Raw genomic sequence first — 20,190 nt, 5'->3', positions numbered from 1 at the left:
CCAACCAACTGAGCCACAAATGCAGGGCTTGGTTAATCTACTGACAGAAAAGGCAACACATATTCTTTTTCAAAAATGCTAAAACTAAAAAGACAGAATCTGCCTCAATATAAATATTATTAAGCTCTATTAACAAACACACACACAAACATGGCTTAACCACAGAGATGTTTACACAAGCGCTCAAAAGTCACAGAAAGTGGTATACCCACCATTGTTTCAAGCATTCAAAGCCAGATACGCTGAAATCCCAACAATGATCAAAGGTTTCATGCAAGCAAAGTAGAAGCCTCGTTGCTCAATTACCTTTCTCTGCAGCCAATGCTTTACATGTGCCAGGTCTGCCATTAAAACTTATTTGGTGCCGAAACGGTTTGGCTCAGTGGATAGAGCGTTGGCCTGCGGTCTGAAGGGTCCCGGGGTTCGATTCAGGTTAAGAGCTTTAACCATGTACCTTGATTTTGGGCACATCCCCAGAAGGGGGTGTCCAAGAGGCAGCTGATTGATGTTTCTCTCTCATTGATGTTTCTAACTCTCTATCCCTCTCTCTCTTCCTCTCTGTAAAAACTCAATAAAATATATTTTTTTAAAAAATTTATTTGGTTTAATATGATCCTATTTGTCACAGAAAAGACTAAATTCAACATGCCAACTGTTTGTTTTCCACATCATGGCGGGAATGGCTTCCACACATGAAACAAAGGAGAAAGGTTCAAGATGCTAGCTGCTAAAAAGCTAATATTATCTATCTGTTTGCCTGGCTTATAGAGAAATATCCTTTTATGTTAAAACCTATCATCAAAGTGGGCATAGAGAGAACATGACAAGCCCACAGCTAACACCGTACTCAATGGTGAAAAGCTGAAAGTTTTCCTTCTAAAATCAGAAACAGGACAAGGTGTCCATGTTCACAACTTGTATTCAGCAGAGCAGACAGTCCTAACCATAGCAATTAGGCATGAAGAGAAATAAAAGGCATCAAAGTTTGAACAGAAGAAGTAAAACTATCACTATTTACAGTTGATATTTATATATAGAAAATAATAAAGATGCCACCAAAAAAACTTAGAACTAACAAATTAATTCAATAAAGTCACAAAATTAATATTCAGAAATCAGTTGCTTTTCTATACACTAATAATAAACTATCAGAAAGAGAAATTAAGAAAATCCCATTTACAGTTGCATCAAGAGGAATAAATTTAACCAAGGAGATAAAAGAACTGAACTAGTACTCTGAAAACTATAGGACATTGGTAGAAAAAACTAAAGAGATAAAAAAAAAAAATGGAAGGTGTTTGTGCTCATAGATTACAAGAATTAATATTGCTAAAATATCCATACTGCATAAACAAATCTACAGATTCAATGCAATATCTATGAGAATTCTTCCCAGACGTAGAACAAACAATTCTAAAATTTGTATGGAACCACAAAAGATCCCAAATAGTCAAAGCAATGTTGAGAAAGAAGAACAAAGCTGAGGCATCACGCTTTCTGATTTCAAACTATACAGTAAAACTGTACTAATCAAAACAGTATGGTGCTGGCTTAAAAACAGACTCATTGATCAGTGGAACATAATAGAGAGCTGAAAAATAAACCCACTTTTATATGGTTAACTAATTTACCACAAAGGATCCAAGACTATACAACGGAGAAAGGATAGTCTCCATAAATAATGTTGAGGAAACAAACTGGACAGCCACAATCACAAGAATGAAACTGGATAACTATCTTACACTATCACAAAAATTAACTCAAAATGAACTGAATTGAATACTTAACTGTAAACCCAATACATCAAGCTCCTTGAAGAAAGTACTGGTGATATGGTCTTTGACATCGAACTTGGCAATATCTGTGTTTTCTGATGGTCTTAGGTGACCCTGCTAGTGGTTCTCAGGTTGAGAACCGCTGCTGTGGAACCTAAGACTATAGGAAAACACAGATAATTACATTACAATTCATAACAGTAGCAAAATTACAGTTATGAAGTAGCAACGAAAATAATTTTATGGTTGGGGATCACCACAACATGAGGAACTGTATTAAAGGGTCACGGCATTAGAAAGGTTGAGAACCACTGCTCCAAAGAAAATAACATCACTATGTCAAAGATACAGCTCCCATGTTCATTGCAGCATGATTTGCAATAGCTAAGACATGGTAACAAGCTAAGCATCCATCAATGGATGAATAAAGAAAATGTGGTGTATATTCCATCAATGGAATATTACTCAGTCATAATAAAAAGAATAAATCTTGCCATTTGCAACAACGTGGATGGATCTAGAGGGTATTGTGCTAAGCTAAGTGAAATAAGTCAGACAGACAAAGACCAATACTGTATGATCTCACTTATATGTGGAATCAAAACAAAATCACCAAACTCATATAATAGTAGATACAGAGAACAGATTGGTACGCTGGGGTGGGGTGAAGGGGGGTGGGTGGAGGGATTGAAACAGGTGAAGGGGTCAAAAGGTACAATCTTCCATCTATAAAATATATCATCACAGCATGATGGGTATAGTGAACTATTTGCAGATTGAAAGTTGCTAATAGAGTAAATCTTAAAAGTTCTCATCAAAAGCAAAAATAAATATTCTTTAATTTTGAATGGTAATGGATGTTAACTAGGCTTTTTGTGGTGATCACCTCATAATATATACAAATATCAAATCAGTATGTTGTATACCTAAAACTAATATAATATTGTATGTCAATTATATCTCATTTTTTTAAAAATAGAAATGAGTGGTCTAAAGGGACTCACTCCAATACTGTAACCTTTTCAACTTTACCTTGAAAAATTGTAGAGCACAATGTTGTAAACACTAATTTAAAACTTGGAGAATTACTTGGAAGATGACCTAAGTGTATTACAAGTATAATTTATTAATTACATGTAAAACACTTAATTAACAAGACCTTTGTGATGCTTTTTAAAAAAATATATTTTATTGATTTTTTTTTTTTTTTTTTTTTTACAGAGAGGAAGGGAGAGGGATAAAGAGAGCTAGAAACATTGATGTGAGAGAAACATCGATGAGCTGCCTCCTGCAGCCCCACACACACTGGGGATGTGCCTGCAACCAATGTACATGCCCTTAACTGGAATCGAACCTGGGACCCTTCAGTCTGCAGACCAATGCTCTATCCACTGAGCCAAACTGGTTTCGGCTGTGATGCTTTTATAAAATAAATAAAATTCTGACTTAAGGGTCATATATTAACTGATGTTTGCAAATACCAAACCACTAAATATAACTGCAGAAAATTTTGGCTGGTCAAGGCAGCTTTGTTTGAAAAAGAGAAGAGAATGATAAATTTTGCGATATATCTTCTTTGCCCCACCCCTCCAAAAGGGGTGAGCCAGGGACTAAGACATGTAACCAACTGTGCTTAGGAGCCTTCTAGGGCTGAAAGTAGGTCTATCAGAGAGAGAAAGAGATTGGTTGGTTGGTTGGTTGGTTGGTTGGTTGATTGATTGATTATGGCAGTTTAAGGGGAAAATTGATTGACTGATTGATTATGGCAGTTTAAGCAGCAAGCTCCACTGCAGAGAGACCCAGGTTTTCCAATAGTGAAGGATCTCAGTAGGTTAAGGCTCCTTCCTATGGGCACAAGCACTCATCAAAAATGAGGAAACAGCACATGCCTCACAGACCGGACATGAGATGAGAAGGAAGGAGGGTCTAGGCTTGAACAGCAAATAGTCCCCGAGGAATGATGCACACAAGACAGTCAACGGGGTGGTGTGTGCAGGTAAAAGCAGCTGTCACGGCACTGAGTACACGCACACTTATCATTTCAGACCTGTAAGCACTGCACTGGAGGTCACACCTTCCAGACTCAGGGGAGGCTCGGGGAGACCCGCGGGGCGCATTTCCCTCGAACCTGACTACAGAGGCAGGGTCTTGGCGCCAGCAGGTCTCCAGAGCAGGGAGAACTCAATTTAGGGCACCGGCTTCTGGCGCCATTTTCAGAACATGCAACAATGAAATGCAATCTTCTCTTACCCATGACTGCTCCACTGCAGGAAGAGCCAAGTTAGCATTTTTACCAGCCACGCTTTAGAATTTTAATGATTTTGCATTTTCCTCAGGTCGAGCATTCCCCTCCCCGAGCTCAGTTGCTATTTCTGGAAGAGGGGTGCCATTCCCAGCACCGCTCTCAAGCCGTGTGCCCTGCTGCCATCGGCTGTGATGACTTGAGAACTCAAATTTTTTAATACAAAAATGAACGGAGATTTTTTAAATTACTACACACATTTGTTGGCAAAGATTCCACCCAACTCGGCTATTGTAATCCAAATGTGCCAGCACCTCATTACAGCCTATAAGTGTCTGTGAATGGACTCCCTCCTGACACTTCCATGCACGACACAAAGAAGGTGGCTTTTATCCATAATTACGGTCTGATGACCGTGCTGTGAAGTAATTGCTGATTCACCACAGATTAAGTCACACCTTTGTATTAACTGTATTTCATCATAATTGTCTTTTGGCAATTGTTTGCGTGTTGGAAAGCAATGGTAAGGACGGGTTTGGCTGGGACTGTCCACGAATCCCTATCCTCTCCAGCCTCAGTCTTTTCGTGCACAGTTTCTTCAGTAACAAGCCTCCCTCACAAGGCTGTGTGAGAATTAAATAAGCTGGCACGAAAATTACCCAGCACAACGCCAGCCCCCGGAAACCACTGCACACATGTGCATTTCAGTTTGCTCTTTTCTCCCCAGTTTAGCAAAACTAAATACTTATATGGAAACTAAATGATGACAGATAGTGTAGAATGTCACAAACAGAGACTGACCGTCACATTCCATTTAAGATATTTAATTCACTAACTGGGGTATACGTATATTTTCATTTATTATGATCTTTGCGTTTCCGACATTGCTCAGAATGTTTAAAATTGGCCCCCACCAGGTGGATCGGTTGGTTGGAGCATCGTCCCATACCCAAAAGGTTCTGGGTTTGATTGCCAGTCAGGGCACATGCCTACGTATGGGTTCAGTCCTTGGTCGGGGTCCATATGGGAGGCAACAGATTGATGTTTCCCTCCCCTCCCCTCCTCTTCCCTCCCCTTTCCTTTCCCTTCCTTTCCCTTCCCTTTCTCTCTCTCAAAATCTATAGGAACATATCCTCGGGTGAGGATTAAAAAAGAAAAAAGGTTAAGTTTGAACTAATCACACCTGCACCTTGAGTGTGCCCACCAGCAGGAGATAAAAAGCTTACACTTCATGAATGAGCAAAATCCAGCTCGGCTGCACCCTGTGGTGTTTAATAATCCTTTGACACAGTAAAACTGACCCATCTTTTGACCCATTACTGGCACTTAACAGGGGAATGGCCTCAAGCTGAACGAAGAAATTATTTAAAAGACATAAATGTAGTTTATCACCAATTCACCAGTGATCAGCAATGACTTTTTTTAAAGAGAGGAAAAAAAGCATCAGGACTTTAAGTAGGAATTAATAAAGGCAAAAGTAAATTTCAAGTCAATCCCATTTTCTACGTCCCCATAACAGTCTGTACACATTTTTCACACACGGTCACACTAAGTCGTCCATGTGCTCACTCGCTGATTGTGGCAAGAGCTTCCCAAATGAACCGTGGCTTCACCTTTGCACTAAGCAGCTAGCACCGTTCCTGGCACAGAGGAAGGACTCCATGCTGTCTTTCCAAGGCATATGTAAATGGCCCGGTGGTTTGTGAAAATATAAAATAACTCTCAGCCTTCGAGAAACTTAACTCTAACTGGTACAAGATTTCCTTATATGAAAATTAAGTAACCATGAATGATAAAAGTCTAAAACAGTGGTAAGTTCGTGGTAAAATAACACAGTAAACTTGGATGAGACTAAGCCCAAAGATTTATTTTTTTTTTTAATTTTTGAAGAGGGAAGACCTGAAAAAGTATCGTTTAAAACAACTTGTTTCTCCAAAAGCAGAACCTGAAGTTTGCCTCTGAGACAGCCTGCCCTTTTGTCCTGAGAAACAAAAACAACAAATCAGACTATTCTAGCGGCAGTCCGTCAAAAGGGAAATTCCCAAATAAACGGCTAACTCAAAGCACTTATTTGAAAATCCAAAACTAGACAAATAAGCTCAGGTTTGAGTCATCCTACCCCTCAAGTCCCAAATTTGGAGAAGTGCACAAAGTTCTTATTTTCCCTGTTTATGTAAACATTCTCTATTCTCCTTCCATCCTAGATGTCTTTCTTATCCTTCCATAATAGAACTTATGTATCACATTCAATTTTGACATAGAGGATGCTGTGTTTATCTTGAACTGTTTGTACTGGCAACGTTGGAAGGATTCTGCTACGGCATGATGAAGAACGCACTGTAGTCAGGACTCTGAGTAAAATTAAATAGTAGGAGGATGGATATTTCCTGATTGGTGACAACTTCCCATTTATTTCGTGAAGTGGTAATAAACAACGGGTGTGATAAGTAAAGGAAAACGAAATAGTTGATACGACACTAATAAACTGTAAAGTTTCTTTTGCTTATACAAGTCACCCAGATACTATTAAATTTCAGTGTTCTGCCGAAACCGGTTTGGCTCAATGGATAGAGCGTCGGTCTGCGGACTGAAAGGTCCCAGGTTCGATTCTGGTCAAGGGCATGTACCTGGGTTGCGGGCACATCCCCAGTAGCTGGTCGATGTTTCTCTCTCATTGATGTTTCTAGCTCTCTATCTCTTTCTCTTCCTCTCTATAAAAAATCAATAAAATACATTAAAAAAAATTTTTTTCCAGTGTTCTCCTCTAGAGAAAAACGGACTACATAGAGCGAGTGTGATGATTAAATGAACGTGCACAATGCCAGCGAAGGCACTGGCTCCTTCACTGTCGGAAAGGTCCAACAAGGTGCCAAATGTCATGTACTACACAGCAAAGAACAACCGTTTTCACCCTATTCTCTGCTCATGCAAGACAGACGGTACTGCACCAGAGCCTGCCAGAGCCCTATTCCTGGTACCACCTGATACACACACACATATTCAGACAGGAGTTTTAAAAACGAATTCCGACGAACACGGCTAGTGACACAAACACAGTGAGCACCGGCGTTCCGCGGAGGCCTGGCTTGGCAGAAGTGCAGCTCTTTCCTCCTCCGGAAGGTGCACGCGGGCTCATCAGCGAAGAAGGCAGTGTTCTTCTGAGACTCCAGAGAAGAAACTTGTCCTCATGTCTCCGCCTTTGAGACAAAGCCTCTGATTTAACCAAGTCACTAATGAACTTCTTGAGTGGGATGATTCTTCACTTCCCGGAGACGCAGACAAGCATCCGGGGAAGAGACACAGGGCAGCCCGTCCGTCTGCCGCCCCAGCGGCTGCGTCAGCGGGCACAGCCCACCCACTGCCGCTGGAATGCACCTGCTGCCCCGCCACGCACCAGATCTGGCCTTTCTGATGCAATACTGGCGCTGCTCCACTTACGTTTTTTCTTTTATTGAAATAAGCTAGTAAAGAGATAAATAGCCCATACATTTATATTTTTTTTAAACAGTAAAGCACAACTTTCTAAACGTGAGACTGCTGTATGTCAACAGAATATATAAACGCCATAGTCACTAAAACAGCAGCCATTGTAGAGAAAAATAAAGGCATGAACTCTTCTCCAAATAAATAAAAACAAGCTTCCGGAAATACAAAAACAAAAAAAACAAACAAGGAAAGTTACCTAAGGAAAACTGTCCATGAACCGTTAAAGCTGTACTTCAAAAATGTACTTTCAGATTATTTTTAAAAAGATTTCTAAGTTGGTCTGACGGTTGTGGGTTATTGTTAAGCTGATTAAAAAAGATATCTTAATTGCAATACTTAGATAACCATGAGGAAAAACAGATTGTACACATATGGTGTAAATACAAACATGTACAATGGGAATATAGCTGTCTGGAAGAATCACACAAAAACAATTCTAATGTCTTTATTTTATAAAGTTAAATAAAACGTTATCACTCAAGTAGTGGCGTCCTCTGTTCTTTATTTGGACCTGTAGGTGGAATGAGCACGGAGAGGGAGCACGTGAACAAACAGTGAGGCCATGCAGACAGGCTGTGCGCGGTGAGCAGTGGCTGAGGCTGTGGTATTGAGCTCTGGGCCAGCGCTGCCCCAGCCCCCAACTCCCTCCCATCTCCACCCTCCCCCCAACACACACACTGCAGGAGAGATGGAACCTGTCTTCAGAAGCCCTCACCTCCCACCTGCCCTATTCAATCCTCTCCAACTCAGCTGCTCCAAGTGCAGCCTAAACCCAAAATCTCATAACATCTTAGGTATTCATTGTGTGTAGCAGGCACTTGGTTATTAGAGTGCCCATGGTTACAGGACAACCTGGAGGGGCATGCAGACTTGACTTTCTGAGGAGAAAGAAACGAGCCAACCAAACCCAGCCCAGCTCCCACGAGGCCGCATCCCAGGAGGAAATCTGAGGAAGAGTCCCTGTCCTGGTGATTCTGTTTGGAAGTGCTCCCATGCAAACAATACAGAACATTCTCTCTGTAAAAAGCCAGTTCATTCGCTACCAACACGGAAACCTGGTGACTCGGGATGGGAGGCAAACCAACAGTTATATAATTTATATTAGGAAGAACAATGTTTCCAAACTGAGTGAACGTGTCTGTCCTTAGACTCACTAGGACACATGTTTCACCTGTTCTTGTGTTTAATAAAATGGAACCAAACACTGCAATGATACAACAGAGCTATGAGAAAGGTCTTTGTAGACCCTAGCTATTTTGGCTCAGTGGATGGAGCGTCAGCCTGCAGACTGAAGGGTCCCAGGTTTGATTCCAGTCAGAGTACATGCCTGGCTTGTGGGCTCGATCCCCAGTAGGAGGTATGCAGGAGGCAGCCAATCAATGATTCTTTCTCATCGTTGATGTTTCTTTGTCTCCCTCCCTCCCTCCCTCCCTCCCTTCTTCCCTCCTTCCATCCCTCTCTCCCTCTGTTCATCTCTGAAATAAATAAAAATATTTTTAAAAAGAAAAAAATCCTTTTGGGAGCTCAGAATTTCCATAGAAAGAAGAAATCGTTGTATATAGGAGTTCTTACAATTTAGTAGCAAAGGAATGAGAGCAAATTTCCATTTCCAGATGAGAAAACTTCGGATGTACATCACAGCTACTATTTTCAGAAAAAAAGTATGGTTTTTCTTTGTAAACAAAATAATATGGATTTAAAATCATTTTGCCACATATTAAAAAAAGACACAATGTTTTATCAATCATAATATTCTCACAGACATTACCACAGGCAACTTGTAATTGTGTTAGATCTTGTTATTTACAAAACTGTGTAACCACTTTTACCCCCACAAAGCATGGCATACACAGAAATGCATGGTATTTCCTTCAAAGGCACATATACTGTCAAGTAAGTGTTAGAAAAAGTGCCATTGTTGCTGATGTGGTGCCGTCCTGTGCACCTGTGCTGCAGCACAGAAGCCATGTATCTCCGCCCGCCTTCTCCCTCACATAAGTGCGCCCTCCCCACCCCCATGGAAGATTCTATGGACATGGGCATGAGCCCTCTGAGGCCCCAGAACTGCCTTTTCGGTTGTGACCTAAAGGCCGGCAAAGATGACCCCTTTAACGGGGATAATGATGAAAATGAGCACCAATTATCTTTACAAACCGTCAGTCTAGGGTAGGGGCGTCGAACTCAATCAGAGAAGGGGCCAAAATCTAAAATCCAGCCTAAATCACGGGCCGAATGGTTTACTGAACAGTCATAAACTGTCATTGTGATGGAAACGCAGCGGAGTGCAGTGATGACAGCGCGGTGCGGGCCACAGTGCAAGGCCTGGCGGGACGGATTTGGCCCGCGGGCCTTGTGTTTGACACATGTGGTCTAGGGGCTGGTGCAAAGGACGAACTTCACATTGTTGAGGCAGAGGCCATGAATGAGGAAAGCAGTCCAGTTAAAGGAACACTGGCAACTTGGAAAACGTCTGTTCAGCAACTGTTTTCCCTGGTGGCTTTGAGATCACACCACTGTGGTCTTAGGGTTGACGAGTGGTCCGGGGCCTGTGCGTGCCAGTGGGCAGCACTGAATAGCTAGCTGTAGAGGAAGGGGCGGAGGCAGAAGATGACAAGGAGGAGGGTGTGAAACTCCTGAGTATGTCTGGAAAGCGTTCTGCCCCGGCAGGTGGTAGGCAAGGCTCCAGAGGAAAAAGTAAACCTTGCTGATGAAGAGAATGAGGATTGCAGGATGATGATGATGAAGATGAAGATGATGAGTAAGAAGATGAGGAAGCTGAAAAGCTCCAGTAAATAAATCCATAAGAGATACTCCAGCCAAAAATGCACAAAAATTGAACCAGAAAATTAAAGGCTCAAAATCGTCAACACCAAGATCAAAAGGTCAAGAATCCTTAAAAAATAAAAATAAAAAACAGGGGGGGGGGGGGGGGGGGGAGACACCGGAAGGACCTAGTTCTGTAGAAGACATTAAAGCAAAAATGCAAGCAAGTGTAGAAACAGTCTTGTGAGTTAAAAGGTTTGGTGGGTTTCCTTTCCTTGTGCAGTGACGAGTCAAGTCCATTGGAAAAATAAAATTTAGAACCAGAAAGTAAAAAAAGAAAAAGTGCCATTGTATTAACAGTGTATCCTTTATTCCTGAAAACCCGTGTGTGCAGAGCAAACCCTTCCTCCGCAAACCTTCCGCAGCCTTACAGAGGCTGTTCACACCCAGCGGAGACACCACGGGCCACACGCCCCCGCTAGGAACACTGGAGCCCGAGGCGCGGAGTGAAAATGCACGCACCTCCTGCTCAGGGGAGAAAGTCAGTGTTTATACCAACAGACTTGACAATTACCCTAACTGGTTTGGCTCAGTGGAAAGAGCATCGGCCTGCAGACTGGAGGGTCCCAAGCTCAATTCTGGTCAAGGGCATGTACCTTGGTTGCGGGCACATCCCCGGTAGGGGATGCACAGGAGGCAGCTCGTCTATGTTCCTCTTTCACTGATGTTTCTAACTCTCTATCCCTCTCCCTTCATCTCTATAAAAGAAAATCAACAAAATATATTAAAAACATAAAAATCAACCAAAGGACTTATGTGCACACATATGAGCCTAACCAGTTGTCAAGGACAATAGGGGGGTGGGCCATGAGTGTGCGGGGGGTTGGAATGAGGGGTTGAGGACAAAAATACCTTAATCAATAGAGAAATTAATAAAAATAAATAAATTAAATTAAATACTTTTTTTAAAAAAAGACCTGAAAATCTGCACACTTTCCTGGCCAGTAATTATTCACTCATTTTTGTCATAAAGAAATAAACAATATAGAGGGAATGCCTGTTTTATTGCCGGTGGTTAACATAAGCAAAGTGTCCGCTGCAGCTTCGGGAGGTGGTGTTATTTATGTGCCGGAGGGAGGTGGGCAAGAAAAAACCATGTCCTTCCATAAACCATGTGGGAGACCTGAACTTCGGAGAAAGGAGGGAACTCCAGGAAATTATTTAATCTTCGTATGAGATGCAATGAATGCTTTCCTATTTTTATTACAAGTGTTCAAATCACTCCTCTGGAACGTAATCACAAGCATTAGCTTAGATACCCCGTAAGGCAGCTTGCTTTCCACAGCGTCTGCATCGGCACGGTCGCCTGGCTGGCATGCCCCTAACAGCACACGGGGCATGGCAGCCCGCGCTCTCCTTAGTACTTACAGGCTCTCTCTCTGGGAATAAGATTCAGGAAGAGTTTGGGTGGGATAAATGATTGCTTAGGACCTACACAGAGGATAAAAGACCATTATTCTACACATGGACTCATTACCAAACTTTTACACTAAGATTCTTTTAAATAAGCAAACCCCCTAGAGCAGTGGTCGGCAAACTCATTAGTCAACAGAGCCTAATATCAACAGGACAACGATTGAAATTTCTTTTGAGTGCCAAATGTTTTAAACTTAAACTTCTTCTAACGCCACTTCTTCAAAATAGACTCGGCCAGGCCGTGGTATTTTGTGGAAGAGCCACACTCAAGGGGCCAAAGAGCCGCATGCGGCTCGCGAGCCACAGTTTGCCCACTACGGCCCTAGAGCGTTTTGCATATTCGTATTTCAGTATATACACAGTGTTGTAAGAAGTTCGAAAAGGAACAGCTGGACGGGGAGGCTGTGCTGCAGAGCAGCAAGCAGAGACAGGGAAGGCCCGCTCCCCTCAGCTGGGCCGCCTGGTCCCGGACACACTTATTCACCTCAGCCCCACCTTCCACAAGAGTAGCACGGGGACAGCAGTGCCTCCTTCCCTGCTTTCTCTTCGCGTTAACGGTATGCAAATGCTTAGCTCCCATTGAGCTCTCAATTAATGGAAGGAACTTCTATGACTATTATCATCATGATTGTAATTAACAGAGAAGCATCTAATGTAGAAACATACTAAATGCACAACATGAAGGTTAAAAAAGCCCAATTCCACCCTATTTATCAAATTGGAAAAAAAAAAAAAAAATCACTGACAATTTTGTCATGGACCAAAAACTGAAATCTCAAGGGCCCACGCCGATGGCCGCAGCCAGACGCTCCTTCCAGAGGACACTTTCCGATAGGCCCCAGGAAGTAAGCCACGGAACCGGGGCGCTGGGCTGGCTGCCGTCTTCATCGGTGACCTTGTCACACCGCAGCCCCGGCCTGGCTGACGCAGGTGCGCAGAGCGGAGCAGCGGGGCCCGCTCCACAGGAGCTTCCAGGGGACACGGCTATCAACGCCTCCTCTCAACTCCACGCCCATGTAGCTATCAGCAACAACAACAACGAAGTCCAATATTCAGACAGGAAAAGGGAAAAGTGGATGAACCTCGCCCTCCTCCCCAGGCCACTTACTCCTAAAGCAACAGGAAACATACCATAGCCTTTAAAACAACAGCAACCACGGCTTAACGTGTCCTTTGGAAATGTTTTGGCTCATCAGGAAAGTCTCCACGGGGCATGTGTTTTAGGAAATCGGTGGACGGGTTCCCCCTCATGTCCTGCTCCCTGACCCTTGCTCAGTCACGCCGTTTCTGGGGACATGAGTCTGGAACTCTATTCGGGGACTGGATGTCTTTTCACGATACAAACAGGTGCCCCTCCTAAACCCGAAACACAGGTTTGCGTTTTACATTTCCCACTGATTTTGTGAAAATAAACAAACGTACCATTCTGTGCTACTGCGCACTTCACTGTCCTGCACTTGCTACAGTAGTCAGCTCCCCAAAATCTGTGGGCTCAGAGTGGACGGCAAAGCCCACACGTTGCCCCCTAACTGTCCACCAAATCCGTCCCGGAGAGCCGGCTGTGTGCGGCCTGAGGGCTTACAGAACCCTCAGGTGGCAAACAGACAAGTATAAAAGGATATGTTTCCTTAAAGAGAAACTCAACTCCTGATTTTCCTAATTTAAAAAAAAAAGTGTCAGGACTAGAATATAAAAGCATGTTCAGGAAAACAGCAGGTCGGGGAAGAAACCATTCTGCCCTGGGTTCAGACCCCAGCACCTCTCAAACCTCCTTCCTCCCCCGGCCCAAGGGAGGGGCGTGCCCTGGGCCAGCCATGTGTGTGCATGGGGACAAGAGCGTGTGCGCCAACAGGAAGCTGGGGTGGAGCCCTGTCCTGGGCTCTGCGTCTCAGAGCCTTCCCAGGGAAGGAAAGTGGGGATAGGAGATGACCCGCCTGGAATTCAGCATCCACTGACCAGCCTGCGTAGACAGGCCAGAGAGGAGCCGCCGGGGAGCAGCCATCGTGGCCATCCTGCGGGACAGCCAGGCACCACCAGCCGCTGCCTCCACCGGCCTGGCTCTTTGCGGGTCTCTCCATAGGACACAGACAGGTCTCATTCCAGGCCTGCAGGTCTGCAGTGACTGCTACAGAGCTCTGATTCTAGCTTTTCAAAATTGAGAATACCCAACCATCAAGAAGCCAGGATGGCAAGAGCAGGGAGAATGCAAGAGACAGGCCGAGTGAGGGAAGAAAGCTGTCACCTGCCCCTAAGGACAGCAAGGTGCCAAGGTGCCTGGTCAGAGCCACCATGGGCAGTCATGTGTGTATTTCAGAAAGATATCTGGGGGGCTCCTGCACACACATGCACACACACACCTCACATGTGCACATGCCCTCATATGTACGAGTCCCAGACCACATACCACACCTTCTTACGTACACATCCCAGACCACACACCACACGTGCACACCCTCTTATGTACACATCACACACAACACCTCACACGTGCACATCCTCTTATGTACACATCCCAGACCACACAGCACACGTACACCCTCTTATGTACACATCCCAGACCACACAGCACACGTACACCCTCTTATGTACACATCCCAGACCACACAGCACACGTACACCCTCTTATGTACACATCCCAGACCACACAGCACACGTACACCCTCTTATGTACACATCCCAGACCACACAGCACACGTACACCCTCTTATGTACACATCCCAGACCACACACCACACGTGCACACCCTCTTCTGTACACATCCCAGACCACACAGCACACGTACACCCTCTTATGTACACATCCCAGACCACACAGCACACGTACACCCTCTTCTGTACACAGCCCAGCCCACACACTGCAACACACAAAACCACTCCCCTTGCCCGACTGGTGTGGCTTAGTGGTTGAATGTCAACCTATGAACCAGGAGGCCATGATTCAATTCCCAGTCAGGGCACATGCCCAGGTTGCGGGCTCCATCCCCCGTGAGGGGCGTGCAGGAGGCAGCCAATCAATGATTCTCTCATCGCTGGTGTTTCTATCTGTCTCTGCCTCTCCCTTCCTCTCTGAAATCAATAAAAAATAAAAATACATTTAAAAAAACAACACTCCCCTAGTCTATTTCCACCTGAATCAGCGCATGACTGACCTCCAGCCGGAAGGCCCTTCAGGACACTTCCTGTCCCCGGCACAGCTGGCTCTGGGAACACAGGTCAGTGACGACATTCCCGGACAGAAAGACATGCCCACTGGGCACTGAACTCAGGGGAGGGGGCAGCGGGGCTGGGGGGCTGGGCAGGCCGGTCATCCCTCACGTCCAGTTCCCGGAGGAGAGGAGGGAGAGACAGCACGAGGGCCCCGGGCAGGGTTTTCCTGTTCGGCGCACACACCCCAGGCTCCCTGGTGGTCTCCCTGCCTGTGTGAAAGGCTCTCGAATTCACCGCAGATCCTCAGAAGGGGCCTGCATCCCGCTCTCTCCCTCAAAACGCTGCCTCTTGAATGGGAAAAGGAAAAATCAATGGGGAAGGAAATCAAATAAAGGTCATAAAACACAGCCATCAATTTAAACATTAAAATTTAATGACCCACTTTACATTGAAATGAGTTAAGTGACATTTCCAGCCCTTTAAAAGCAGGCAGCCTCTGGTGGGAGAGGGCCCCGCGTGAAGGCTGTTTCCGTAACTGCCCCGTCGGCCGCCAGCCACACCGCCCCGTGGCCGGAGGAGGCCTGGGCCCGGCAGCCGGCCTGGCCCGGAGCGGCGGGCTGACATGAAGGGAGGTGGGAGGACAGATGCCACCCGGCCTCCAGCCTGGGCACAGGAGAGATGAGGCCTAGGCTGTCCTTACCCACACCCAGCGGTACCCGCTGCGCCAGGGGAGAAGCCGGGAAAGAAATGTCTACTCTCGCTCACAGGATAATCACAGGCGAACTCATCTCTCCATCCACTCTGATTTCTCTCTCTCCCTCTCTCTCTCTCTCTCTCCCTCCCTCCCTCCCTCCCTTCGCTAAACAGCAGGAATCGGAAACTGCAGCCGCCTCCGAATTTACTGCTACAGTGTGTGTGTGTGTGTGTGTGTGTGTGTGTCCGTCCGTCCTTAAAAAGAAGGCCCGGCTTCAGAGGGCCGGATCCAACTCCTCAGTCCATTGCCCCCCCCCCCCCACTGCAACACACCACACACACACACACACACACACACACACACGAATATTATTAGCCAGGAAAAAGAAAGAAATCCTGCCACTTGTGACAGCAGGGATGGACCAACCTTGAGGGTATTATACAAAGTGAAATAAGTCAGACAGAGAAAGGCAAAAATTTTATGTTCTCACTTATATGGAGAATCTAAAAAAAGCTAAGCTCACAGAAATAGAGAGTAGAGGTGCCTCCTGCCGCCACTGATCTGTCCTCCATTCCTATGGTTTTCTTTTCCAGAATGTCCCATAAGTGGAATTTTATGGAACGGAATGTTTGAGACCGGCTTCTTTTACTCGGCATAATGCCTCTGAGGAGCATCTAGGCTGCGGTGGATAGCCCACGGAAATTCGTTTGTTCTCACTGCTGAGCAATATTCCATGGTACGGATGTACCACCACTTGCTCGTTTCTTTGCCTGTTTGGGGCACCTTTGAACAGAGCGGCTGTAAACACTGAGTACAGATTTCGGTTGAACATCAGCAGCTCTCCCTGCCCCAGAGCTAACACCCAGAGCCCAACTGCAGAGTCAAACGCTAAGTGTGCGCTGACTTTAAGAAACTGCCGGGCTGCTTCCCAGAGCGGCTGCTGGTTTCTGATTTCCCACCAGTGATGTTCCAGTCGCTCCCATCCTCGCCAGCACGTGGTATCGTCGGTGTTTTTTCTGTCAACCATTCCAATCGATGTTAAAAGCATCTCATCATGATTGAAACTTGCATTTCAGGAGGACTGGTCATGTTGAATATTTCATGTATTTATTTGCCACCCTTATACTCTTTTCAATAAAGTGTATGTTGAAATATTTTGCCCACTTTTAAATTAGGTTGTTTGTTTCCTTAGTATTGGATTTTGGAGATAGATACGGTAGATGATAGATAGATAGATAGATAGATAGATAGATAGATAGATAGATAGATATTCCAGAATTGATAGGTATTCCAAAATCGATGAATCAATCAATCGATCACTTGATACACTGATAGATTCCAGATACAACTCCTTTCTAGGAGATGTGGCTCATAATTTTTCCCCCCCAGGGTGTACTAAGTCTGCATTTTTCTTAAAGACATTTTCCAAAGCAGACGTTTTTAATTTAGATGAACTCCACTTATTTTTTTCTTTTATGAATCGAGGTGTCATATCTAAGAAAAGCTTGCCTAACTTCCTGTCCAGAAGAGTTTCTTCTAGGTTTTCTTCCAAGAGTTTAATAGTTTTACATTTTACACTTAATATATGATCCAGTTAGAGTTAACTTTTGTATAAGGCATTCTTTTTCTTTTTTGCATATGGGTGCACAATCCTTCCAGCGCCATTTGTTGGAAAGACTATCCATTTTCCACTGAATTGCTTTTCACCTCGTCAAAAATCGATGGCCATATTGGTGTGGACCTATTTCTGGACTCTCTATTCTGTCTATTGATCCATGTTCTATCCTGAGCAGAGTATAATTTACTACTCACTTTAGTAAATGTCTCTTCGTGGGAAAAAGAAATGATTCCATCTGGAAGCAAAAGCAAACTAGTAATGCTCTATATGATACTACGCTTCTTGGAAGGAGGTGTGAGCAGCGCAGCCCTAAAGCAGGGAAATGCCGTAATGGCTCCCGGGCAAATGCACCCGGGACACCTGAACACATTTAGAGGGAAAGCAGCACATCTCAAAGCAAACTCCAACAATTTGACAACAGAATCAAATTCCTTAAGAACTCCCGAAAACCGTTGGATTAAAATTATAACATAAACTATCCTCAGATTAAGAGAGTTGGACTAACACTAACTAAAAGATAAATATTTTGAAGGTGCAATTCAACCAAAGGACTTGTACGCACACATCTAAGCATAACCAATGGACACAGACACTAGGCGAGTGAGGGCATGTGCTAGGGGGTGGGAATAGCCGGAAGAGGTCAACGGGGGGGGGGGGGGGGGGGGGGGAGGGGGAGACATATGCAATACTTTAACAATAAAGAATTTTTTAATATATTTTATTGATTTTTTTACAGAGAGGAAGGGAGAGAGATAGAGAGCTAGAAACGTCGATGAGAGAGAAACATCGACCAGCTGCCTCCTGCACACCCCCTACCAGGCCTACCAGGGATGTGCCCGCAACCAAGGTACATGCCCTTGACCGGAATCGAACCCGGGTCCTTTCAGTCCGCAGACCGATGCTCTACCGCTGAGCCAAACCGGTTTCGGCAAAGAATTTGTTTAAAAAAAGCAAGTGAGGCTGAAACCGATTTGGCTCAGTGGTGTCTTGGTTGCGGGCACATCTCCAGTAGGGGATGTGCAAGAGGCAGCTGATCGATGATTCTCTCTCATCAATGTTTCTAACTCTCTATTCCTCTCTCTTCCTCTCTGTAAAAAATCAATAAAAAATATATATTAAAAAAAAAAAGAATTCAACTTATACCAAGTTAAATTAAAAAAAAAAAAAAGTGAGTGAGGGTGTTTTCCCTACTGGGAATGACCCTGATGAGCTATCTGATCTTCAGAAAAAGCAGACCCTCCCTGAAGGGTAGGTCCTGAGGATGCCTTCGTAAGCCACACTGAGAGACGCTAACCTGGACAGGTGGCCCTCACCCGGATGGCCTCGCGAGCCCAGCAACAAGAAAACGCGAATATTGGGACAAGAACAAAAGAAGGTGCTAAATAGGGGTGTCCATAAAACTAGCGCACGGTACAAAAAGAGAGTCCTAAACAGTACATGGCCTCAAGTGGAATCAACTTTAACTCAAAATACAAGATTCTTAGAAGCACACAGATCTGTGAGCGACAACTGCAAAGGCTGGAGCCATGAACGCCCCCACACTGAGCTTCCCTTGATGGTGACCCCCAGGTGACCAGAGGCCCTGCCGTTCCTTTTAACTAGGACTGTCCAGAGGAGCTTTTATGCTGACTTTGCGGCCTGGGGTGCATCAAACAATACACTTGCCAGCTTTGATTCACTCACATTTAGATTAAACAAGAGAGCTCACCCTGACCAACCAAGAGGAGAGTTCACTACTGTCTTGAAACAAACACAGAGCCAGAAAGAGCTCATCGTCTATTTCTATTGCAAAATTCAGCCCCACTGAGTTCGACGGGTTATCTTCCACATCCTTGCCTTTAAAGATTGTATTAGTAATCAAATTAAAAACAGAAGGAACCTGGAAATTCTACTGACAGATGAGAATAAAATCTGGCAGCATTTATTAGAGAGAAAATAGTCCCATCTTAGGACAGGAATATAGATGCACACCAGCACGCACCAACCAACACTATCATTCTGCACCGTTTTATGACGGTGAGATGAAGAGAATTTCGCATACTCACCTGCCGACCACTCTGTACAAAACCCGTACGGTGTGGCCACATTTTAGTAACAATCATGCCAGAATGGACATATTCAGAGTGTCATCCCTTTCGAAAGGACCACCAGCGAAAGTCATACATTCATCCCAATTTGGCACGGCATTCCCCATTTCTGGAAATGTTCCTTAAGCAAGCTTTTCCTTCCTGCTCAAGTGGCCTAAATACAATAAAATTCATAAAATTCTTTGAGCTGGGAAAGACTTCAGCTATCTCCTTATTTAACCATAAATCTTTACAGCTCAGGTCCAAATAACATGGTTCCCAAACCAATGGTATTTCCACAGGCTGTATCTTGTGCCCAATATGACACATCCTCATTGTATAAAGAATTAACTTTGCAAATAGTTGAGAGAGAGAGAGAGAGAGAGAGAGAGAGAGAGAGAGAGAGAACGAACAAACTATTTCTGGTGCGATCAACATCAGGTATGAATACAAAGATTGTGCCTGACTTTTCACATGTGGTTGATAAACTGACCAAAGGGATGACAACCTTACAAAATTCAAGAATCTGACCCCTAAAGGAGGATGAACTTAAAAATAGAGAAAAGCACCTGGCTGGTGTGGCTCAGGGGTTGGGTGTAGACCTATAAACCTGGAGGTCATGACTTGATTCCCAGTCAGGGCACATGCCTGGGTTGCCGGCCTGATCCCCAGTTAGGGGCAAGCAGGAGGCAGCCAATCAATGATTCTCTCATTGATGTATCTATTTCTCTGTCCCTCTCCCTTACTCTCTGAAGTCAGTTTATATATATATATATATATATATATATATATATATATATATATATATATATAATTTTTTTTTTTTAATGGAGAAAAGCTTCACTGTCACAGAAGGGGCAGGACTTGGTCAGCACTGCTCCGGAGTCCTTCTCAGAGCTGGTGCCCAAGGGACCACCTCTGAGC

General features: G+C 44.4%; 1 protein-coding gene and 1 pseudogene across 2 annotated transcripts in view; one reads left to right on the top strand and one right to left on the bottom strand.

Annotated features, from left to right (window-relative positions):
- Positions 1-20,190, bottom strand: part of DIP2C (disco interacting protein 2 homolog C) — a 373,359-nt gene that overhangs the window by 264,375 nt on the left and 88,794 nt on the right. The window lies entirely within an intron of this gene.
- LOC118702537 lies at positions 9,425-10,555 on the top strand (annotated as a pseudogene).

This window comes from Pipistrellus kuhlii, unplaced genomic scaffold, assembly GCF_014108245.1.
Source record: "Pipistrellus kuhlii isolate mPipKuh1 unplaced genomic scaffold, mPipKuh1.p scaffold_m20_p_1, whole genome shotgun sequence".
Classification (NCBI taxonomy): domain Eukaryota; kingdom Metazoa; phylum Chordata; class Mammalia; order Chiroptera; family Vespertilionidae; genus Pipistrellus; species Pipistrellus kuhlii.
This window is presented reverse-complemented; position numbering and strand designations above follow the sequence as displayed.